This window comes from Macrobrachium nipponense, chromosome 44 (assembly GCF_015104395.2).
Source record: "Macrobrachium nipponense isolate FS-2020 chromosome 44, ASM1510439v2, whole genome shotgun sequence".
Classification (NCBI taxonomy): Eukaryota; Metazoa; Arthropoda; class Malacostraca; order Decapoda; family Palaemonidae; genus Macrobrachium; species Macrobrachium nipponense.
In genome coordinates, this window is record NC_087221.1 from 37,469,645 (window position 1) to 37,479,644 (window position 10,000).

At 36.6% G+C, this 10,000-nt stretch overlaps 1 protein-coding gene across 6 annotated transcripts in view; it reads right to left on the minus strand.

Moving 5' to 3' along the window:
• LOC135204194 (uncharacterized) overlaps nucleotides 1-10,000 on the minus strand; it is a 478,815-nt gene that overhangs the window by 264,001 nt on the left and 204,814 nt on the right. The window lies entirely within an intron of this gene.

A 10,000-nucleotide genomic window follows, 5' to 3' on the forward strand; every position in this document is an offset into this window, starting at 1 on the left:
GTTCTTAACCCCTTCTTTACCGGGTGGGTGAGCAGAATGTAAACATTGTCGCTGCCGAACTGAATCTCTCGTAGTGACTCGGAGTTTGGAGGGGTGCCCATCGTAAATATTTGCCAAAAATACACTAATCAAGACAGGCTAATGAAATTATCAGGTATTATTAGCACTATAATAACGCATATTCTGTTAGTTTTATCATCCTACAGGGAAAATAAATGATTTTATGAAAAAAAATGTGAAACTCAAGTGTCCTTGTACAAGGGGACACTGGTGGTCGGTGAAAAAAACTACGGTCTTGAATAGAAATTCGGTCTTACAGAATGTTGGTATATTGCACCTGGAACATGCACATAAAGTATTATCAAAATAGAACAGTAAATAAGCACGTAATAACAAAAAAAAAGAGCAAAAAACTAAAGCGAAAGCGCCGCCAATAAATATGGAAATCGCAAATTTTATAGTATATATCTTTCAAAAATTGGGCGATGTCATTTTCTACGTTTTCTAAGATTAGTTTCATCACAGAAAACAACTTTAGGGGCATTAGGGGTATCTAAAACAATAATTTTTCAAGTTTCTTGTCCTCAGAAAAAAAAATCGCTTTTTGCTTTTTCTCTGGTTTGGTTTTTTTATATATAAAGTTACTATAAGGCTTTATTTCTACCTTCATTTATCTGGTGTTCATATCTTTTATTTGTAAATGTAATAAGTGAATAAATAAATAAATACAGTAAATGATGATACAACTGGTTTTTTACTTGGTAGAAGAAGTTATTCATGTTTACGCTTGTCTGGTTTTGTGATTTTTTGTTGAGACGCAGTTCATCTGTCACCTACACACAACTATAAGCAGTAATAATACTATTTTTTTGGGTTCATCATACGTCTGGCATCGTGTCATACTGTTTATTTTGCTCCAAACTCTTCAAACCGAAATTACAGAATGATTGGAAGTACCCTATTCTGAAAAGAGGAGTTTTGGTGGTACTATGCGTACCACCTTTATGCACCCGGTGCGGTATAGTAGACTTCAATGGTGGTACCCACCTACCTCCAAAACAAACTTTCGGTAATGAAGAGGTTAAGGCTCGTCATAAGCCGAAAATCGTCGTAAGCCAGAACATCGTGAAAAATCCTAAGAAAACCTTACTTTTAATGCTTTGGGTGCATTGAAAACTATGTAAACTGCATTCTTATGCCATTTTTCATCAAAAAAAAACCTTCAAATATTGATTTTTTTGCATTTTTGGTGTCATATTTCATCTCCCAGATGAGCGTTGTAGACGTCGTAACCCTGGAAATAACGTCTATTGACAAGCGTCGTAACCTCGGAACATCATAAGCCGACACCGTTGTAACCCGGGGGACTGCCTGTATGTATGTATGTATGTATGTATGTATGTATATATATATATATATATATATATATATATATATATATATATATATATATATATATATTATATATAAAAGATAAATGCCACGAAGGAAAAATAAACGAAGGATGTCTGCAAGATCTTTCGACTTTAAAAAGTCCTTTACCCCCTGAGCAGATACTGACATAAATACGAGAAAAAGACAATACAAGAAGGTTTTGAAAAATAAACTGACAGATAGGGATTATAAAGGGATTAGTACCTAGAATCCGACACACCTGGAAGATAAGAAACCTTCCCAAACAAGCATAAACAATGGGTGCTTTAGCTGTCAGTATAATCCTTTAATTGTCTGAAAATTGTATCTGAGATGACTGTCTTAAACTTTATTGCACCCATTGTTTATGCTTGTTTGGGAAGGTTTCTTATCTTCCAGGTGTGTCGGATTCTAGGTACTAATCCCTTTATAATCCCTATCTGTCAGTTATACGAACCTTCTTGTATTGTCTTTTCTTGTATTTATGTCAGTATCTGCTCAGTAAAGGACTTTTAAAGTCGAAAGATCTTGCAGACCTCCTTCGTTTATTTTTCCTTCGTGGCATTTATCTTTATTTATGGAATTTATCACGTTCCTAAGTTTTGTGATTCAGTTATCATGCATACATACCATACATATATATATATATATATATATATATATATATATTATATATATATATATATATATATATATATATACAGTAGCAGTCATAATACTTTGTGTGGTAGGGAAGATGGAAGAAGAAAAAGAGTAAAACAAACTAAAAATATTAAGGAAAAATCAATTATTAAAGCAACCATCATAAAATTTGGAATGAATAATCACCAACTTCTGCCCTAGTACTTGATAGGACATGCCACAACATTTACGGACTTTCTGGAGTGTCCTGGGCATGAATCTGAAAACCGCTGCAGGAGGGACTCGTCCAAATCGTCCCAAGCGCGTTTCAAACTTTGCCCTGCAAGACATGTCCACATTCAGTAACTTTCTTTTTATGATTGCTTAATGATTGAAAGTGCTGGGGAATTCCCTGGCTAGTTGTGGATATATTCATTTCCACAATCTCTAAGCCACAAAGTATTCTGTTTGGCGGTATGATCCCCAGTGCACGAATCTTAATCCAATGCATGAAAATCAGCCATTGAAACTAAAAAAAATTCGACTGAGTGAAATTGACTAATTGGGAACTTAACTAGAGGTACTGGTTCACTCACAGAAAGTGTAACTCTGTGTAAGAGCTCTTCATTAACCTGTTGGATGTTGTGACTGTTGAATGTCTAATTCTTTTCTTGTGCTCTGCCATAGCCGTTGCTAACATTGTGTGGGTGAGTGAGTGTGGTTGTATTAACAATGTCTAAACCGTATACTTCCATTGAGATAGAGTATGAGAGTGATACAACTTTACGAGGAAGGCCTTAAAACTGGTGTAATTAGCCAAAAAATTGGCGTGAAACAATGGACTGTCCAAAACATTCTGAAAACTTTTCGTGAATTGAGAGGGAAAGAAGTACCCAAGGCTAGGACCAGTACTGGGAGGCCCCCTATTAATAGTAAGAGGGGGTTAAGAGTTCTCGCCAGGAACATTGAGGTCTCAATGTTCCTGGCGAGAACTCTTAACCCCTTCTTACTAATAATAGGGGGCCTCCCAGTGCTGGTCCTAGCCTTGGGTACTTCCTTCCCTCCTGACTCACGAAAAGTTTTCAGAATGTTCTGGACAGTCCATTGTTTCACGCAATTATTTTGGCTAATTACAACCAGTTTTAAGGCCTTCCTCGTAAAGTTTGTATCACTCTCATACTCTATCTCATGGAAGTATACGGTTTAGACATTGTTAATGCAACTTCACTCACTCAACCACACAAAATAATGTTAGCAACGGCTATGGCAGGGCACAAGAAAACAAATTTGACATCCAACTGTCACAATATCCAACAGGTTAATGAAGAGCTCTTACACAGAGTTACACTTTCTGTGAGTGAGCCAGTACCTCTAGTTAAGTTCCCAATTAGTCAATTTCACTCAGTCAAATTTTTTTTAGTTTCAATGGCATGATTTCAATGGCATTGGATTAAGATTCGTGCACTGGGGATCATACCGCCCAAACAGAATGCTTTGTGGCTTAGAGATTGTGGAATTGAATATATCCACAACTAGCCAGGAATTCCCCAGCCCTTTCAATCATTAAGCAATCATAAAAAGAAAGTTACTGAATGTCGACACGACTTACAACACAAAGTTTGAAATGCGCTTGGGACGATTTGGACGAGTCCCTCCTGCAGCAGATTTCAGATTCAATGCCCAGGACACTCCATAAAGTCCGTAAATGTTGTGGCATGCCTATCAAGTACTAGGGCAGGAGTTGGTGATTATTCATTCCAAATTTTATGATGGTTGCTTTAATAATTGATTTTTCCTGAATATTTTTAGTTGTTGTACTCTTTTCTTCTTCCATCTTCCCTACCACGCAAAGTATTATGACTGCTACTGTATATATATATATATATATATATATATGTTATGTATGTATGTATGTATGTATGTATGTATGTATATGTATATGTATATATATTATATATATATATATATATATATATATAATTATATATATATATATAATATGTATGTATGTCGTATATATATATATATATATATATATATATATATATATATATATATATATATATATAGATAGATATATATATATATGTATGTATGTATGTATATACTATATATATAGATATATATATATATATATATATATATATATATATATATATATATATATATATATATATATATATATATATATATATATATATATATATAGATATATGTATGTATGTATGTATTGTATGTATGTATGTGTATGTATATATATATATATATAGTATATATATCTATATATATGTATATATATATATATATATTATATATATTATATATATATATACAGGCGGTCCCCGGGTTACGACGGTTCCGGCTTACGCGTTCCGAGGTTACGACGCTTTTTCTTAAATATTCAATGGAAATTCCGTCCTGGGTACGACGCTTGTTCCGAGGTTACGACGCTGACGCTTCCGACGCTCCGAGTTAACGCACGCTTTTAAAAAACGCATGCTATGATAAAAATCCTTTATAGTTTAGCACAGTACATAATAAAAATATGTTTTTGGTTACATTACAAAAAAACAAAAATTTTGAGGTTTATGATGATTTTTGACACTTTTTTTTTCGTATTTTTTGAATTTTTTTACTGACGCCGCATATGCGGAACTAGTTGCGGGCGAATGTAATACACTAGCTTGGGATGCGCAGTTTAAAACAGTCCAAAAGCGCAAATATAATGAAAAATCATTGCTGTTTCCAGTACATAATTAAAAAAACTAAGTTTCTGGTTAGATTACAACACAAATTCCAAGGTTTACGACGTTTTGTTATGCTTTTAAACGATACCTCATATGCAGAACTAGTTTTTGAGCGGAGGTGCATAAATTAATTAAACGCTATTAAAACTGTATGGTATTGGTAAATGACCGAACAACGACCTCGGACGGTCGAGGACGCCAAAGCGTAACAATACGAAAGGACGCCACTTCAATCGCGTGCCTGCCTGCATCCACTAGGTTGTGTGCTGAGACGTTGCTGAAATTCCTTGCCATTTTCGCTAATTTTACAATGGCTCCTAAACGCCAAACCCAAAGTACTTCCTCCGATGATAGTTCATCCAAGAAGAGGAAGGTCATCACGATGGAGGTCAAATATGACGTGATAAAGCGTTCGGAGAAGGGAGAAACTAACACCGAAATAGGCCGTTCTTTAGGCTTGAGCAGGACCACGGTGGTAACCATTGTGAAGGATAAGGAACGTATTCTGAAGCACGTTAAGGATGCTGCACCGATGAAGTCAACGGTGATAAACGAGAAGCAACGTAGCCAGAGCATTGTTGAAATGGAGAAATTGCTCATGATCTGGCTGGAGGACCAGAACCAGCGACGTGTTCCGGTGAGCTTAAGTGTGATCCAGGAGAAGGCTAGAGCGCTGCATGAGGCAGTAGTGAAAAAAGTTTTGGCGAAGGCAGTGCTGGTGGTGAATTTTCCGCGATAGAGGTTGGTTTAACCGTTTTAAGGCTCGTGCAAATTTGCATAATGTGAAGCTGCAAGGTGAAGCTGCTAGTGCTGATAGCGAAGCAGCAGAAAGTTTTCCAGCTGGTTTGGCTGAGATAATTAAGGATGGTGGTTACACGGCTGACCAAGTCTTTAATGTGGATGAGACTGGATTATTTTGGAAAAGAATGCCAAATCGAACGTACCTTTCCAAGGGGAGGAGAAGTCAGCACCTGGCCATAAAGCTGGAAAGGAGCGACTGACTTTGCTGTTTGGGGCCAATGCAAGTGGTGATTTGAAACTGAAGCCTTGCTGGTGTATTTGGCCGAGAATCTCAGGGCTTTCAAGGGCATTTTCAAGAGTCAACTCCCTGTGATTTGGAAATCTAACAAGAAGGCGTGGGTTACCTTAATGGTCTTCGAAGATTGGTTCAAATGACCATTTCGTGCCAGCAGTGGAGCGGTATTTGACTTCGAAGGGTCTGCCTTTTAAGGCCCTCTAAGTCCTGGACAATGCCCCATGGTCACCCTTCAAATTTGAGCGACATGCATCCTAATGTGAAGGTGTGTACTCCCACCCAATACCACATCGCTGATACAGCCAATGGACCAGGGAGTAATAGCAAATTTCAAGGCTTACTACCTTAGAAGGACCATACGTTTTGCTTTGAGGGCCATAGAAGCTAACAAGGAGTTGACACTGAAGCAATTCTGGAAGGGCTACAACATTGCAGATGCAGTGAAGAACATTGCAAGTGCTTGGGACGAGGTGAAGACGACCACTTTAAATGGGGCCTGGAGGAAACTGTGTCCACAGTTTGTGCACAGTTTTGAAGGCTTGACCAGGCAGAAGACGTCGAGACTGTGACGAGGAAGATCGTAGGGCTAAGCAAGAGGCTGCAACTAGATCTTGAACCTGATGATGTAACAGAGCTGCTGGCTTCCCATGGAGAGGAATTGTCTGCAGAGGATCTTACTAGAACTTGAACAACAAATGATTGAGGAAGAGGAGGCGGCACCGAGCCAAAACCGCAGGTCATTAACTGTGAAAGGCTTGTCAGAGGGTTTTACTCATCTGAGAGAGCCTTGGCTTCTTTTGAGGCAGAAGACCCTAACGTTTCTAGGTTTGACAAAATCAAGAGAGGAATCATGGATTTGGTGACTTTTCTACAAGGAGACCCTGAAGAGAAGCAAGACGAAGAGAAGTGTGCAGTCCGGAGGCTTGACACTTTCTTTCACAAGTCTCCAGTACCACCACCTCCCACTCCTAGTCCTGGTAAGGAAATTCTGAACTGTTTTACTAATTTATGTGTTTACATAGTGTACATATTAAATGTGTTAATTTTTAATGTAACAACTAAATGTAAGAGTAAATTGTAACTTCATTATTTTCATCATTTGTAATTTTATTGCAGAAGTGGTGACAGTTCCAGATCCCCCTGTACTACCTGTGACAGTTCCAGATCTCCCTGTACTACCTGTGACAGTTCCAGATCTCCCTGTACTACCTGTGACAGTTCCAGATCCCCCTGTACCTGGACCCTCTGTATCAGCCCTCCCGCCCACCTGCATGTGTACAATCAGGTAAGCAATTTCATTTTTCTCATTTTCATGCTGGAAATTGTTTACACCCTACATACATACGTACACTAACTTACGATAGTGGTACAATGTGTTTGATGTTGCATAACCTTATTATTTTTTTTTTTTCCATTTCAGACCCCTTTGATAGTGACAGTGACCCAGATGACCCTGAGCCTTTCCCATGGTTTTGATGCCTCGCCCTATACATCAGGTAGGAATCCTTAACAAATTTGTATAAAATGTTTTATAAATTGCTAATAGAAATTTTATTAAAAGTGTACATATGCTACAATTACATCCCCACCTTATAATATATTTATGTACCCTATCATTCTTCCAGATGTAGATGTTCCCTCATCAGTTGATACAAGTATCACCTCCCCAGAGCCCAAATCAGTTGATACGAGTAGTATCACCTCTCCCATTCCTTCAGGTAAAAGAATTCTTCATTTTTTATATTGAACATACGTATTACACACTACATATGTCAACAGTAATAACATGTGCATAGTTACAGTAGTAGTAACTATCATTTTATATATTTTTTATCATTCCAGACTCCCAAGCACCTGCCCATGACCCACTCCATAGCCCAGCCCACCCACTCTCATGTACCATATGACCATCCCAGTAAGCAAGCCAACCACTAGAATTGGTAAGGACATTTTTTTTTGTTTTTTATAATGTTTTAATATTACATATGTAATAACCAATGTTATGTATGTAACATACATACTATAATCATATGTAACTATTACTACATTATCATTCCAGACTGGCATGCACCTGTGACTTACATAAACCAGACCTCTACATAGCCTACATGTCTTCATTTTGCTGGAGGTAAGGAATTCTCAGTTGTGTTTAATGTTTGCATACGTACAATAAATTTTGTACACCTAAGTGGTTACATACTGTCCTTTAATATTAATTCTTCATTCCAGACTGCCCATCATCCTAGCCTGTTATCTGTGATAAAGCACACTGAAGTAGGTTTGGAATGCATCCTTATCATGAATGCTCTACACCTCCACCTCCATCTCCCACAACCTAGGTAACAGCTTTGAGACTCACTAAAAGTTGGTAAGTTATGTAAGGAATTTCTAAATTAAGTTTTATACTACATGTTATATGTGATATTAAACCACTGTATGGTGCATATTACTGTATGTAACTTACTATGCATAGAGTACTTACTGACAAAATTATTTTTTGTACATTCCAGAACCCCCTGAATGATGTAGGCTATGGGGCCACATAAGACTTTGTCCATCCAGGGTTACGATGAATGCAAAATATAAACTAAAGGTAAGGAATTAATTAACATACATTAACTCTTTTAGTACTCTTGATATATCTACAGTAATTAACATATGCATTCACAACTTTCTGTAGTGTATATTTTGTACACTAATTGTTACTTTTTCCTTCCTTCCAGAACCAACATTTTTCACACAACTCCAGGTTGTTACTACAAGTGTCATCAAGGGATAACTACTACAAGTAGAAGCACCATTTTTATTGGATGGAAAAAAACCCTTCAGGAAAGTATACGTATCACATGTAACATGTAGTGTAACAAAGTATGAACAGTAAGGTTTTTACATACAGTAGTACATATTACATACGTACATAACTTTTTTTTACAGGAATTTCCAACCAAGTTTGATTATGTACATATGTACATGTTATAAACCACTGTACGTATGGTTACTGTATGTAACTTACTAAACATACATAACATGACTTAACTTTGATACTTTTTTGGTACATTCCAGAAAACCAGGACCCCCTCCATGATTGCAGGCTATGGGGGCCACATAAAACTTTGTCCAGGGTTTACTACATAAACATAAAGGTAAGAAATTATACATAGTAGTAATTAACATACATTAAGTAAGTTTTATTATACTAAAAAAAAGTGACCAAGATCTCTCACATGGGATAAGTGATCAAGGTCCCTCATGGAAATTGGTACTGTACAACTCCCTGCTGAACAGGGGGTGTAGACCAATCATTTACAATAATGCATACAGTTGATATTAAACCACTGTATGGTGCATATTACTGTATGTAACTTACTATGCATAGAGTACTTACTGACAAAATTATTTTTGTACATTCCAGAACCCCCTGAATGATGTAGGCTATGGGCCACATAAGACTTTGTCCATCCAGGGTTACGATGAATGCAAAATTTAAACTAAAGGTAAGAATTAATTAACATACATTAACTAAGTTTTATACATGTTATATATGTGATATTAACCACTGTATGGTGCATATTACTGTATGTAACTTACTATGCATAGAGTACTTACTGACATAACTAATTATTTTTTGTACATTCCAGAACCCCCTGAATGATGTAGGCTATGGGCCACATAAGACTTTGTCCATCCAGGGTTACGATGAAATGCAAAAATTTAAAACTAAAGGTAAGGAATTAATTAACATACATTAACTAAGTTTTATACATGTTATATATGTGATATTAAACCACTGTATGGTTGCATATTACTGTATGTAACTTACTATGCATAGAGTACTTACTGACATACTAATTTATTTTTTGTACATTCCAGAACCCCCTGAATGATGTAGGCTATGGGCCACATAGACTTTGTCCATCCAGGGTTATGATGAATGCAAATTTAAACTAAAGGTAAGGAATTAATTAACATACATTAACTTTTTACTCTTGATACTCTATAATTTACATATTGTATTCAGGACTTTGTGTAGTATTTTGTACTAATTGTGTTATACTTTTACCTCCAGAGCTACCAGACTGGGATTTCAGTGTTACTCCAGGATCTAACAAATACATACGTACTACTACGAAGTGTGCAATGCATAATATAGTGTATAGTGTTTTAGTGTATACCCTAAGGATTA